Here is a 15,935-nt window from a genome sequence, read left to right as displayed (position 1 = left end):
AATATCGGGCGAAAGATATATATGGGAGCTATATCTAAATCTGAACCGATTTTTTTCCAAAATCAATAGGGTTCTATTCTGACCTAAATTAGGAATGTGTGCCAAATTTGAAGGCGATTGGACTTAAATTGCGACCAAGACTTTGATCACAAAAATGTGTTCACAGACAGACGGACGGACGGACGGACAGACGGACAGATGGACATGGTTATATCGACTCAGGGACCCACCCTGAGCATTATTGCTAAAGACACCATGTGTCTATCTCGTCTCCTTCTGGGTGTTACAAACATATTCACTAACTTATAATACCCTGTTCCACAGTGTGGCGCAGGGTATAATAAATATAATATAAAATTTAAATAAATGTAAAGAATGTAAAGAAAATGTGTTAAAAAAAAAGCTTAAGAAACAGCAAATAAAAAATAAAAAAAAAACGTTATACAATCCAATATAAACCACAAAGTCATCCGGGTTTGGCGCAGAACTGAATATTGTCTATTTTTACACCAGTTTATAGCAAAAAATGGGCTTGGCACCCTGGGATTTTCGTCAAACCCCCTTGGAAGGTATCTGAAATATCTCGTATAATTTGGATTTTTTAAACTGCTAAAGCTAGATAGGTGCCTACGAAATGTCTTAACATAATTTTAAAGATGCCTCTTCTTTGCCCCGGGGAAGATAAAAATCTTGGATCCAAGTAACTGCAGTCAAGATACAAAAAAATTCACATTTAAATATGATTTAATTAATTTTGAGAAAAAAAAATTGATTCATTGGAACCAGGTTGGCCTCAGTTCCATGGAATCTGTCTTTTTTGTAAAGTACATATTTCAATGTCTAATCAACGTAACTCAATGACTAAACGCTTTCAATAAAAAGTTGATCAAATTTTGGCCTAGTAAATAGTCTTTGCATCAGGGAAATGTGTCTTCTAATGAGGTATCACAATGGACTGAATAGTCTAATTGAGCCTGAAATCTTCTATGCTACACAAGGATGGCATTCGTGTTTAAGGACATCAAATTTTTATGTTTACGTAATTATGTGTTTCAGTGTACTAATAAAAGTACATTTTATAGGTAAAAACGCTGGGTATAATCATAACTAAAAGTGCCTTAGCTTTTGTAGGGCCTTTCTTGTCACGGTACAGTACGGTACAAATGGAAAAATATTTGACAGAAATCCAAACAAGAATTCGTCGCTACAATCAAACCAGCTAACACTTCAGCCAATTTCAGGCCCAAAATATCACGGTAGGAGTATGTTCCAAAAATGGTATCCAGATATTTCCAAAATGGTCCTGGAAAAATTTACAATCATTTTGATCAAATATTTGCCTGGCGTGACCATGCGCTTTCCCTTTAAAATTAATAAGTAAAGAAAAATAATATTGAAAATTTTATTAATATCCCGGTGAAAGACAAACTTAATAGTAACCGATTAGTAACCAATATCCAATTAGACAATCTTTTTGAGCGTATAAACAGCTGCGTTTCCATCTCTCGATTTCTTTTGGTAGATTTTCATTTTATATAATCCATGTAGGAAGCTATAGTATAAGATTCAATAGGCTCGAATTTATTTTTTTATGTTAAGCTATTTATTAAATAAGTACGAGTATATGTTAAAACAAAACCAATTTAATAGTCGAATTTTCCCTACGTTGGCTATGCTCATAAATTTCTCCTGACCTACCGCAACTGCCAACTATGTCTTTATTTGTGTTTATGTGTATTTCCATAATGAACACCAAAAAATTTGATTTTAGTTGGATGGTTTATATTTCGTATGGAGTACTATCGATTTGAGTGTGTTTCACTTAGAGCAATCAATGTTCATCTGGCTCGTTGGTCTAGGGGTATGATTTCCGCTTAGGGTGCGGGAGGTCCCGGGTTCAAATCCCGGACGAGCCCAAGTGCATAAAATTTTTATAACATAAACCAATATGCGGTCAGGCAGTAGTAACTCTGATCTGTGAAAATTTGTTTTCCAGAAATATTAATCTTCGATCTCACTTTATATATTCTGATCGACTAAGATTAGATTTGTGAGTTGTTCGCAATTTGAGCTACAGGAGCGATTTTTGTTTTATTTTAAGAACTATATAGCTTCCGATTTTAATAAATATTATATTTCTATTAAGATAAGTTCCTAACGGAACCGGATATCTGCTTGAAACTTAGGCCCAAACGATATATAATCTGATCATTACACTCAAATTACACGATATATAATCTGATCATTACACTCTTTAAAATAATGACATTTTTAGCAGTCTTTCTGGCTTAAAAAAAAATAAAATTAGGATACAGATCTAATTTATCCCATATTTATTCTCTTTTCGCGGTATAATAATAAATCTAGTCACGTACAAACAAATGCCAATTTAAAAATCCAAATTATAACGCCTAATTCAAAGTTAAACATGTATGTTATTCCTAATTCAAAAAAAAAAAAAAACTTTAAACCAAAGATGCTAAATCCTCAAAATAAGTCATAGCCTATATTTGAAAGGTTTTTATCTTAAATCCTAATATTAATATTTCAATTAATTTAAGGACGATTGCCTTAGTTCAATGAGAAAATTTGTGTCTTAAATTTAATAAAATATCTTCTTGAAGTGAAGATTATAAACTTTATTTTAATTAAAATGTCATTATTTGAAAGAATTAACAAATTAATTAACAAATTATTAAGTACAAAAATAATTTGTTAATTGCGTCTCCTAAAATTTAGGTTGCGTAACCTTTAATTCAGATTTGGCTTATTTATCAGATCTTTATGAAGTGCGAGCTATAATATACGCAGATAAAAATATTGGCCTAATAAGAAGGATAATGCAACCCGAAATTTAGGACAGCAAATTATGGTATATTACGGATTTTTTTCAAATAAAGGAATTTTATTTAAAACATTGTTCAAAATCTTGACTTTAAAAGGTTTTTCATTGAATTTGCGACCCTCCGTTAAAGTCATATGTACTTGAAGTAAGTCCAACTTTTCTTAAAATAAAGAAAAACATTTTTTAATTAAAAGAAATAATTTTTACAGCAATGTAAATATTTTTATTTGTACGTAACTAATTACATCTAAAAAATGGAAATTCAGTAAATTAAATTTGTATCTTAAAAATGTCGTTATTTTAAAGAAGCAGGATCTTTGGCTCGGAATCAACCATCAAAATCTTTGTACGAAAGTAAATTTTTTCTGAGTGTAGGTATCATTCCTCCTCGTCGAAATAAGTCATATAGACCTATAGGTTAGGTATAGTGGCAGCCCTATATTTTCAGACTCAGGTAGACAATTCAATCCATTGTGATACAACAGTGGTGAACTACGAAACATCTCTAATATAGACCGATCTCCAGATATAATTTCTGTAACGTTCCAGAACTTATTTATTGTCCAATCTGCTTTAAACTCGGTGTGTGATGTAAGGATAGAGCAATCACCAAAATTGGTCTAATTTCGTTCTATAAAATAGCTTTTCATTCAAATGTTACCATAAAAAAGATTAACTTTATTTGAAAGAGTATGCAACCCAAATATTAAGACACGAAATTTGCACAATACGAAGAACAACTTTTTTGAATAAATTTAAAAAAATCGTCGTTTTTGTTTAAAGGATTTAGGATGCTCAGTTGGAATGGACAGTCATATCTTTGATATAAGGAGGTTGTCCTTAATGAAAAGAAAAACGTTTTTATGTGTTTCATTTTGTTTCAATAATCTGCATAACAAGAATTAATTTTTAGGCCTATGGTACTGGTATGTTGTAGACGTTGCATCCTTGATTGAATTTTTTTGTCTGCTTCAAATTTGTGTTTTACTTTGGAATTTTAAACTGGCACTTGTCTGGTACAAAGTCTTTATATTTGGCGAAAATACTCGATAAACTTTTCAAAGAAGCCGTTTTTTTCGTAGAGTTAAGATAGTTGTCTTTAAAATGTGTATCATACCATAAAAGATTAACAGAAGCCGCATTTTTATTCGGAATCAATGGCAAGTTCTTTAAGTGTCTGTAAAAGTCATAAATCCAATGATTTTTACCTTAAATTGCAAACAACAAATACTTTTTTATGATAATTAAATTTTCTTTTAACTGTTCAATGGATAGTTAATTGGAAATGTAAAAATTTTATTAAAAATATGAAGTATTTAAAAAATACCATTCACTTGGGCTCGTCCGGGATTTGAACCCGGGACCTCCCGCACCCTAAGCGGAAATCATACCCCTAGACCAACGAGCCAGTTGTATAGCATAAATTTCGAGTAAAATCTATGTGCAATTTATGACATACCAGATAAACATTTAGATCATCTGTGTATAAGAAAAATTTGATTTCAAATTTTAATAAAAAAACTTTTCGCCACGACCAAAAAATTATTACAGTTAGAGAAACATATTTTTACAATAAAATCGATTACACAGTTTTTCTTGGTATGTGATCTACAAAACTTTAAGAGGCCAAACGACTTAAATGATTTAAATTCCTTATAAAGCCATAATGACTTTCAATCAATATACCAACAATATTTATTAATTCATTGTATCCAATAAATAATAAAGATTTCGCATTTGGCATTAGATTAAATTTACAAAACAACCACCGAGTCGTTTTGTCCCATAACAAATACTAATCCTGTTATATCAATCATTTCTTGGATTTAATAAATTTTACTTAAAAATAGCAAAACTCACCATAAAAAGTATTTATTGATTACAAATCAAAAAAATCACTGTTGAGATTTATTACAGAGTATTTTGACATTCGGAACAGATTATGTGGATTGTGCTTAAGATATATGGATTTGTTTAATCTGAAACTGTGATTTGTTTTGTGGAATATAATTTTAAGTTAATCTTTTTTAAGAAAACAACATTTTTTCGAAGTTATTTATTAAGTTTGCGGCATCATAAATTATACGTTAACTGCCAAATTAAAGCAATTTTTACCCTAAACCATGCCATAATCTGGTGGCAACTGCCTCTATTTAAGTTACATATAAAAAGATGTTCTTTTTGGATCCGGAAGTCGTACAAAATTGGCACCGAAGCGATTAATTTAACATGGGCTTGCCAGAGGACGGATGTCCACCACTGCACTGAATTCGCATCACATATTAAGATGTGATCCGCATTCAGTGTTGTGGATGGAAATAAATAATTATAATTTATTATGATTTTTAATGCATTCTAACCCTTGTCTGAAACATTTGATCTCAAATATTTTCAAAAAAATTTTTCTAGAGTGGACTTAGCATTTTTTTCGCAAAACTTTAATAATTTGTAAAATTTTTTTAATTCTTACTCTGTTTTTAACATATTTGAAACAAAAAAAGGTAAAATTACCCATTAAAAATATGAAAAAAACGAGTTATAAAAAATTGAATGAAAAGAACTTCATGTGTAGTTAAATAAAGAACATCATGGAAAGACAGTTTTGGATGTGCTTTTAAACTTGTGTCTTTAGAAGAACTTCCAAAATTTTTGCTGGGTACATGTTTGATGGTTTCACGTCATAACCATAGGTACTGTTTTCTGTATGTGTCATTAGTCTAAAGATTTTGACGAGGAAGAGTTTTATTTCTTAGCAGTGTATTCTAAACTGTAAGGTAGTCCATATAGAGTCTGTGTCAGATTAAATACCTATATATTCCTCCTTAATTCTTGATCGGTTTATAAAGAGGAGTCTATAAATAATTATGAACCTATGTGATTTTCTCATGACAGAAAATCAAACCTGGATGTCGTTTGAAATTGGGGCTCTAGACAATTATGGACTAATATATACCAATTTTCGATACAGGTAAATTTCTTCAAACCAAAATAAATTTCTTCATACCAAAATTTAACCCAATCAAATTGACTCCTCCAAGAGCCTACGGAGGCCAAATCTGGATGTCGGCCTACACCAATAACAACTAGTTGTACCAGGTTTGAAGTCGATAGCTTGTTTCGTTTGGAAGTTAGCGTGATTTCAACAGACGGACGGAGAGCCGTACATCGCTAAATCAACACAGAATTTCAACACGACCCAGAATACATATAACATACTTTACGGGGTATGAGACCAATATTTCGATCATGTTCTAAAAACGACGGCAAACAAGCTTATGCTGTGTATTTGATGAGGCCAGTAGAAGATGATGTACTATGTGCTCTGCAACCGAGTGTAGCCATTACAGGAGCTTTGTATCGAACTCAATGACGGCGTTTGAACCGAGTATTGTGTTATAAACGTCCACAATGTTGCAAAACCCTTAAAAACTTATTTTGAAACACCGAAATAGAATATTTCATTTTCTGGTTACCACATTTTCCGTTCGATGGCGCATGGCTCCCAACAATATTACATTACACTGTGAGAAAAGTTTTTTTTTCTGAGGAACAAACAAAGTTTTCTTTTGATGCTAATAAGTTTTCTATTGAAGTAAATAATACGTATTATATACAATCATTGCAACACTTGTGACAAAAGGAAATTTCGTTTGTCTAAAATTTCGTTCCGGAGGAAAGTATTTTTTCTTTAGGTGTACTTAACAAAATTGTCCTTAAAACATAAAATGTGGAAGATATTGTCAATCTTCAAATTGTGTCTCTTCGAAGACGATATCCAATGTTTGTTACCCAAAAGCAATGACTTGTATGACATAACGCGTAACAAAGGAGTTATTGAGAGGCGAGTTCGGAGAACATTTTATTTCACGCTCGAGATTGGTCAATGGGCCGCCTAGATCATGCGATTTAACGCCTTTAGATTATTGTTGTAGGAATATTTTAAAGCTCATGTCTGTACAGAAATTCCGGCTTGATGCATTAGAAGACAATACTGAAGCATTTATTCGTGAGATATCTGTAAAGAGTATGCCAAAATTGGACTAAGGGCATGGGCCATTTGATCTTCAAATATTCAATTATAAGCACCGTACCACCGATTCAAATAAAAATTTCAGAAAAATTTTTCTAAATTTAATTTTGTTTTTTTTTTTTAATATTTTTAGATCTAAAAATATCATTTCTCCAAAAAAGAAAATAATAAGAATTTCCATTTTACTTCCATGGTTGCAACTCGTGCCAAAATAATCTACCAAAATTTGAAAACAAAACTTATTTTGAAGTTTTTGATCAAATTTGTATACCGAAAGAATTCTCTTCGTTAATTTTACGAAGAATTCTTCATTAACTATTCTTCCTGAATTCTTCATTAAAATAACGAAATTTTCATTCATTTTCTTAAATTTTACGAAGAACATTTTACGAATATACGAAACTTCTACGAAACATTCTACATTAACTTTTCTTCGTAAAAAGTTCGTACTTTTAACGAAACTTTCTTCATATTTCATGAATTTTGTGAAGAAGTTTTTACGAATATTTTACGAAACATTCTGCGTTAAAATTTCTTCATAAAAAGTACGAATTTTCTTTGAAATAACGAAGAAGTTTCATTGAAGTTGTAAAATTTCCGTTCGCGGCATTAAATTGTCTTTTATAATGTGCTTGAGTGTATTCCTTTATTCTATTTTTTATGCAAGTCTATGCTACTTCTCATTTGGGTGATAGCGCGCTATGAATAAAAGTGAAGCAAATAAAACTAAAAATTATTCAAAAACTTAAGATATAAAGTAGTGATGTCATTTTTCACACTTGCAACTACAACCAAATGCACTTTCGACTATAAATTTTTTTCTAAAAGTTCGAACATTTTTCAGAAAAAAGTACGAAAGTTTTTCATAAAAAGTACGAACATTTTTCATAAAAACTACGAAAATTTTTCATAAAAAGTACGAAACATTTTCATAAAAAGAACGAAATTGTTTCATAAAAAGTACGAAGATTTTTCATAAAAAGTACGAAGATTCTTCATAAAAATTACGAATTTTTTTTCTTACAAACTACGAAAATTTTGGAAGAACTTTTCTTCGTAAAAAGTACGAAATATTTCGTACTTTTAATGAAAAGTTTCTTTGGTTGTAAAACAATGACAAATTTCGTACTTTTAACGAAAATTTTCGTTCTTTTTACGAAGAAAATTCTTTCGGTGTAGTATGAAAAAAGTGATCTTTCTTCGAATGAGTGAATGTTCCCTCCTATTAGCGACAATATCTGGTGTTTAAATATAAGTTAAATTGTAAATGTGTCGAATTTTAAATGTTATAATGATTTTAGATTGTATAAATAAAAGAAATTTTACAAAAAGGAAGATCTAAGTCACATTGGACTTTGCGATTTCACAAAAATAAGTACATAATTTTCGACAACTTCAAGAAAATTTATTAAACAAAATTATTATTTTTCACTTATTAAAGAAAATTTCGTAGTATGAAGGAAAAAATGGAGTTCAAAATTGCAAAAATGTCTTTAGTGTCACACGAAGTTCAACATAGGCGCGTTATTAGTAAATTATACAAATTTTAAGAAATTCTGAACTATTTTGGGAGACACGAATTACGTAATCTTTATGCTTCATTTGTGTATAATTTTTATACCCTTCGCCACACTATGGAACAGGGTATTATAAGTTAGTGCATATGTTTGCAACACACAGAAGGAGACGAGATAGACACATGGTGTCTTTGGCAAAAATGCTCAGGGTGGGCTCCTGAGTCGATATAGCCATGTCCGTCTGTCCGTGAACACATTTTTGTAATCAAAGTCTAGGTCGCAGTTTTAGTCCAATCGACTTCAAATTTGGCACAAGTATGTGTTTTGGCTCAGAATAGAACCCTATTGATTTTGAAAGAAATCGGTTCATATATATAGCTTCTATATATATATATTTCGCCCGATATGGACTTATATGGCCCCAGAAGCCAGAGTTTTACCCTTATTTGCTTAAAATTTTGCACAAGAAGAACAATTGGTTCTATAGTCAAGTGTGTCAAATTTTATTGAAATCGGATCAGATTTAGATATAGCTCCCATATAAATCTTTCGCCCGATATGGACTAATACGGTCCCAGAAGCCAGAGTTTTACCCCAATTTGGTTGAAATTTTGCACTATGAGTACAATTAGTAGTGTAGTCAAGTGTGCCAAATTTTATTGAAATCGGTTCACATTTATATATAGCTCCCATATACAGCTTTCGGCCGATTTACACTCATATGACCACAGTGGCCAATCTTTTACTCCGATTGAATTGAAATTTTGCACAGGGAGTAGAATTAGCATTTTAGCTATGCGTGCCAAATTTGGTTGAAGTCTATAGATGACCACAGAGGCCAATTTTTAACTCCGATTTAATTGAAATTTTGCACAGGGAGTAGAATTAGCATTGTAGCTATGCGTGCCAAATTTGGTTGAAATCGGTTCAGATTTAGATATAGCTCCCAAATATATGATTTTCTAATTCCGACAAAAATGGTCAAAATACCAACATTTCCTTGTAAAATCGCCACTGCTTAGTCGAAAAGTTGTAAAAATGACTCTCATTTTCCTAAACTTCTAATACATATATATCGAGTGATAAATCATAAATACACTTTTGCGAAGTTGCCTCAAAATGGGTACATAGTTTTTTAGTAACATAGTGTATCATCCAGGGCATTAGACGACTTAAATTTCAAGTCTATAGATTTTAAATTTTTTTCAGATGGAGTCAGATTTAAATGTATGTATTTGGGACAAAAATCTTAATATATAGCACCCAACACATTTGACGGATTTGATACAGTATCGAAAATGTGGATTTACAAAGTGGTGCAGGGTATAATATAGTCGGCCCCGCCCGACTTTAGGCTTTCCTTACTCGTTTCCTCTGTTTTAGTTAATTTAACTAATGTACGTAAAAAACAAGTAAGTAAAGTCTAAAGTCGGGCGGGGCCGACTGTATTATACCCTTCACCCCTATGTAGGCCAAAATTTATGTTACCATCTCAACTACTTCACATTTGCTGGAAGCTATATATAGGAGACAATTTTTTTACTTCTACAAAATCTCTAGAATTAAAATTTAAATCGGATAACGCTATCCAGTTAGTTGGAGGAAACTTCCATTGAAAATCTGTCTAAAATGTATAACAGTCTACCATAACATATTTCCCCAACTCTGGTGTATGTATATATGGGCGCTATATAATCTGAACCAATTTTGACTAAATTTGACATGTATAGTTAGAATAATAATTCTGCTATCTATGCGAAATTTCACGTTAATGGGAGTATAACTTTGGCCCCCTGGTCATTTGAGTACAAATCGCACCGAAGATATATATGGGAGCCATATCTAAATCTGAACCGATTTTAACCAAATTTGGCACAATTACCGGTACTACTAAACGTACTCCTTGTGCGAAATTTGAAGCAAATCACGGCAAAAACCTGGATTTTGAGGCCATATAAGTTCAAATCGGACGAAAGATATATATTGGAGCTATATCTAAATCTGAATCGATTTTGACCATATTTGGCACATACAATAGTATCGTTAAAAGTACCGCTTGTGCAAAGTTTGAAGTAAGTCAGGGCAAAACTCTGGCTTTTGACACCATATAAGTCCAAATCGGGCTAAAGATATATATGTGAGCTATATCTAAATCTGAACCGATTTTAATAAAATTTGACACACTTAACGGTACTATTCAACGTACCCCTTGTGCAAAATTTGAAGCACATCACGGCAAAACTCTGGCTTTTGTGGCCATATAAGTTCAAATCGGACGAAAGATATATATGGGAGCTATATCTAAATTTGAACCGATTTCAATCAAATTTACTAAGCATTGGTAGAATGTCAATTCAATTCTCTGTGCAAAATTTCACGAAGATCGGTAGTAAATTTTGGCCTCAGTGAGTCTAAATCGGACGAAAGATATATATGGGAGCTATATCTAAATCTGAACCGATTTGGCTGATATTTTGCAAGATTTTCGAGCTCATAAAATATTTGGATGTACGGTATTTCAAGAAAATCGGTTGATAAACACGCTAACTATGACCAAATCGGGGATAAATATATATGGCAGCTATATCTAAATCTGAACCGATTTTTTCCAAAACCAATAGCGATTGTCTCTGTCCCAAAAAACGACCCCATGCCACGATCGGACTTAAATTGCGAGCTGTACTTTGTGCACAAAATTACATATACAGACAGACGGACGGACAGACAGACAGACAGACGGACGATTCAGAATTTAATTCTAAGCCGATCGGTATACTAAAAGATGGTCCTAGGACCACTATTTCTTGGCGTTACATACAAATGCACAAACTTATTATACCCTGTACCACACTAGTGGTGAAGGGTATAATTATTAAAGTCATGGAAAGTTTCTTAAAACGTAATAATTCCATTTACTAAAAGAGAGTTAAATCGGCTTTAGTGAAATATAGGGTTCACTTTTTTTTTGAGTGTAGAATTCCACCAACTGCGGCAACCGTGGCTAATTTTGGCCAATATATTTATGCGTCAATAGGAGTAATTAGAAGTTCGTTCAATTAATGTATATTATGTTCATTTTGATTAAGTCAATTAAGTAATTCTTCTTGAAACTACACCTAGACCTCGCTTTGCGTCGTTTCGTTTTGCGTTGTTTCGAAGTTGCGTCGCTGCTGAATTACTACTAGTTTTCACTTTGCGTCGTTAGATTTTCGAAGTTGCGTTGTTATCGGTCTCCAATCTTTGCATGGTTTGCCATAAAAACTCATAATTCACTTTGCGTCGTTTTTTTTTGGAACGTATCTGCGACACAAAGCGAGGTCTAGGTGTATATAAAATTGTAAATCTTGTAAAACCCCTTTAACACTTATACACTGAATATACTTCATAATTTGAAATAGGTGTAAAATCTTTCATTTCGAGATATTGTTGTCAGAATATTTTCTTGTTTGTCATCTTTGGTATAGGATATCTAAAATTCGAGTTGACTAAATATTCCATTGTTCAAACATTATTAAGGAGTCGATAAGAGATAGGGATTTTTTTGCAAGAATGGGAACCCCCATTGGTATATTGGATCTTTGATTAATCCATTATGAACCCTGTCACTATACGCCATACTAAAATCTTTATCACTACAATTACCGTGATTTAAATGTACGCGAGCAAAGTTTTGATCGATGGTAAATAATACTTTTAGTAAGAATTACAACTGTTCTAAGAACATTTACCTTTTTCGTTGGGAATAACGCTTCGTGAGAGATTGCGATTATGTTACTATGATTAGCTAGTTGGCTATTTGGCAAACATTATTTATGAAGTCAGTTAATCATACAATACTCAGGCCATTCCATTTGGATTTTATGTTGGCATAGTAAGTAGTAGCTTTGACTTTAATCACATCGTAAATAACCGGCAAATAAATGACTTATTATTATCGCAGCTTATTTTTGTAAAAAAAAAAAATGAAAAATCTCCTATGATTGTATATAGGTATGTACTTCAACTGCTAGCGGCATTTAGTCTATTGAACTAAGGGAGCTTATTTGGTGCTGTTATCTGTATGATTTTTTTCGATTTGAACCATAAAAATTGCCAACAACAATGAATTCGACTCTATGGGGAACTTTTTGATTGTAAATTAATAAAATGATTTAAAGCCTTTATAAGTTGTCGTAATTCATGTTACAAATCAAAGTCAAATGTCCGCTCGGATGACGACTATACCGATGAATTCTATAAATTATGAATTTATTTTGTTTATACATTTGGTAATCATTGACAAGTGATCAAAGGAATTTTATGAAAATGCGGCAGGGTTGATAGGTACAATAATGGACCGATATGATGATAAGAACTAAAGCTAGAATGAATTATTACATGCTATAAAGAGAGAATAATTATGAGATTTACTCGGCATCGGGAATCCCAGAAGATTTTGTTTTATTTTTTTCTTTCTCTATTCCTGGAAAGTACACAAACAGAAGAAACAAAAAATAATTGGTGTTTTTTTTTTTTTTACCGTAGCCATCTAACACTTTAACCACAAGTATATTCCCTAAAAATAATATAAACGTCATCTAGGACCCCAGCAGAAAATTTTGGAAATTCTTCTAAAGGCACGACTTTAAAAGCAATTCCAAAAATGTTCTCTATTTTAACTACACAAGAAGTTTTTTAATTCAATTTTTATAACTCGTTTTTTTTTTTTAAACATTTTTAATGGGTAATGTTAATTTTTTTTTGTTTCAACTAGGATAAAAACAGAATTAATAAAATGGTACAAATTATTTAATTTTTTTCGAAAAAAAATCTAAATCTATTGTAAACAAAATTGACAATTTTTGAAAGTGTTTGAGGTCCACCGTTTCATAATGCGTAAGAATGCATTAAAAATTATAAAAAAATATAAAGATTATTTATTTATCAAAATATAACAAAAATTTTTAATTCACATCCAAAACACTGAACCGATTTCACACCTTAAGAAGTGATGCAAATTAAGTGTAACGGTTGTTGAAATGGTGGACATACATCCTATAACAAACTCATGTTAAATTCATCGCTTCTGCGCCAATTCATCGCTTCTGCGCCAATTTTGCACCATTTCTGGATCCAAAAGGCGACTTATTTGGCGACGCTTTTTTGCTGGGACTTTATGATCTTGAAAATAGTAAGTGGTGTATTCACCATGAAACATTCATAGTGTAATATACCAATATTCTCCAAATTCGAATAGACCCCTACTTACTTTGGCTGCAAGCCAAGGCTCATAGGCGTAAATCCACGATTCCTCATCGGCCACGATGTCATAAAAGTTTCAATTGACCGCTATCGTATTTTTGGAGCATTTCTATCGTCCATATGACATGAGCCTTTTTTTGAGTGATTGACAAATTTTATGAGATCCAAAGCGAACAAATTTTTTGACAGCAAATGCTCAGGGAATATTGAGAGTATACTGGTCCCACTCAGTGTTACCGTTGCGAATTTTGAAAAAGTCGCAAAAATAGTCGCATTTTCACAAAAAAGTCTTATAGCGCTAAAAAGATCGTTTATATTTATAAAATGGTTTTATTATATAAAACATGCCAAACAAAATATGGCATATGGTAATAATCTAACAGTTCATTATCACATTGCTTGTGTTTTTTACTTCTTACAACAAACTTAAGATTATAAGGAAAATTTAAAGATGTGAAAATCTGAAATTTGCTTTTGCACGAGGCTCAAAAATAAAATTCATAATTCATTCAATTTCATTCATAATTCAGCAATTTGACAATTCAAAATATTAATTTATTTATGATTTTATGGAAATTCATTAACAATAATTCATAATTCATTCAATTTCATTCATAATTCAGCAATTTGACAATTCAAAATATTAATTTATTTATGATTTTATGGAAATTCATTAACAATAATTCAGTTTATAATTCATAATTCATTTACAATAATTCAATGGAAATCATTTTTAGAAATTCAAAATAGTTGACAAACGTGAAGTTTGTACATACTGAATAAGTTTAAATTTAGTACAAATTAGCTTAAATTTAGAACTGATTAGGCTTGAACTAAACGCACATTAAGAATAAAACAGGTACAACTCATACTAAAATCAATATAAAACGAAATAACATCGAATACCGCTCAGGATTAAATCAAGGACATATCATTCTTGGATTAAGCAAAGTGGGATTATATTCGAGAAAAAAAGATTGATTCAAGCCTATATTCCGCTTAAAACTAGTTCGTTTTGGCTCAAATTAAGCGCTAATTAAACCCAATTAAAAGCTTAATTATTGAATAAAGTACAGATTAGGTTTACATAGAGCTTTACCAGGCTTGAATCAAGCACTTCAATGAAGCTCACACACGATTGACAATTTCTTAAATTAAGAATTCTGTACTTAATATTTTTGGGATTAAATTAAGAAATTTCTTCTTGTATTTAGAAAATCCGTACATACTGTACTTTTGACACCGCTAAGGCTTGAATGAAGTAAACTTTTCTCTATTCATTTGTTGGGTGCTGTCAAAACAAAAAAATTATACACAAATGAAGCATACACATTTTCTTAATTCGTTTTTCTCAAAAAGTAGTACATTATTTCTTGAAATTTGTAAATTTTACTACAAATGCGCCCATCTTGAACTCCGTATGGCACTAAAGACATTGTTGCAATATTGAACACCATTTTTTCCTTAAAACTACAAAATTTTCTTTAAAAAGTGAAAAAAAAAATAATTATGTCTACTAAATTTTTTTAATTTGTCGAATTTTGCTAAAAACATCCAATCTACGTCGTTGAAGTTGCGAATAACTAATGTTTTCCTACATACAAAACGCCTTTAAATATCTCGAATTTTCCATTTGTGTATTCTTTGTTTTGTGCCGGATGATTCATATACCATTTGATATTTTCCATCTATGCTGATCAGTGACTATGGCCCACGGTGTGAGTGTTTGTTACGATCGCTCATACGCTCACTGTAATTGGAACTCTTGTGTAGTTTGTATCAATGCAGACATTCGTTTTATTTTTAGCTTTTGTATCTCGTCGATTGTGGTGGGTTTTCATTTGCTGTACGTGTGTGTGAGTATTCGTTGAGTGTGAAAACTAGATGTTAACTCACTACCGTTAACTGGCTCGTTGGTCTAGGGGTATGATTTCCGCTTAGGGTGCGGGAGGTCCCGGGTTCAAATCCCGGACGAGCCCAAGTGAAGATTGTTTTTTTTTTATTATAACTTCAATGTTTTACGTTTTTTTTTCTGTTTTAACAAAAATAAGATAAAAAGATGAAGGAAATGTTTTATGAAAAAACTAACTAAATCCCACAGTTGTTTTCATGGAAATGAGTTGAACTGCATTTTATACCATATTGACTATAGCGTCCTAAGGTATTGTCGAAAACTCTCCACAAATTAAATATTCTATTGAGGGACATTATTCGGGTTGTTGTTCCAGTTATTTATAAATGTCTTTCATTTAAATTCGATTAAAAAAATTATACAATTATTAGGAATTTTTCATACATTGAC

General features: G+C 31.6%; 3 non-coding genes across 3 annotated transcripts; 2 read left to right on the top strand and 1 right to left on the bottom strand.

Annotated features, from left to right (window-relative positions):
- The first annotated feature begins 1,844 nt into the window (after positions 1-1,844).
- On the top strand, positions 1,845-1,916 carry TRNAP-AGG (transfer RNA proline (anticodon AGG)). The gene has a single exon. It is a non-coding gene; the product is annotated as a tRNA-Pro (tRNA).
- Positions 1,917-4,181: 2,265 nt separating this feature from the next.
- TRNAP-AGG (transfer RNA proline (anticodon AGG)) lies at positions 4,182-4,253 on the bottom strand. Its single transcript has one exon. It is a non-coding gene; the product is annotated as a tRNA-Pro (tRNA).
- An 11,287-nt stretch (positions 4,254-15,540) lies between these two features.
- On the top strand, positions 15,541-15,612 carry TRNAP-AGG (transfer RNA proline (anticodon AGG)). The gene has a single exon. It is a non-coding gene; the product is annotated as a tRNA-Pro (tRNA).
- Positions 15,613-15,935: the final 323 nt, after the last annotated feature.

Source organism: Haematobia irritans, chromosome 2, assembly GCF_050003625.1.
Source record: "Haematobia irritans isolate KBUSLIRL chromosome 2, ASM5000362v1, whole genome shotgun sequence".
NCBI classification, from domain to species: domain Eukaryota; kingdom Metazoa; phylum Arthropoda; class Insecta; order Diptera; family Muscidae; genus Haematobia; species Haematobia irritans.
This window is presented reverse-complemented; position numbering and strand designations above follow the sequence as displayed.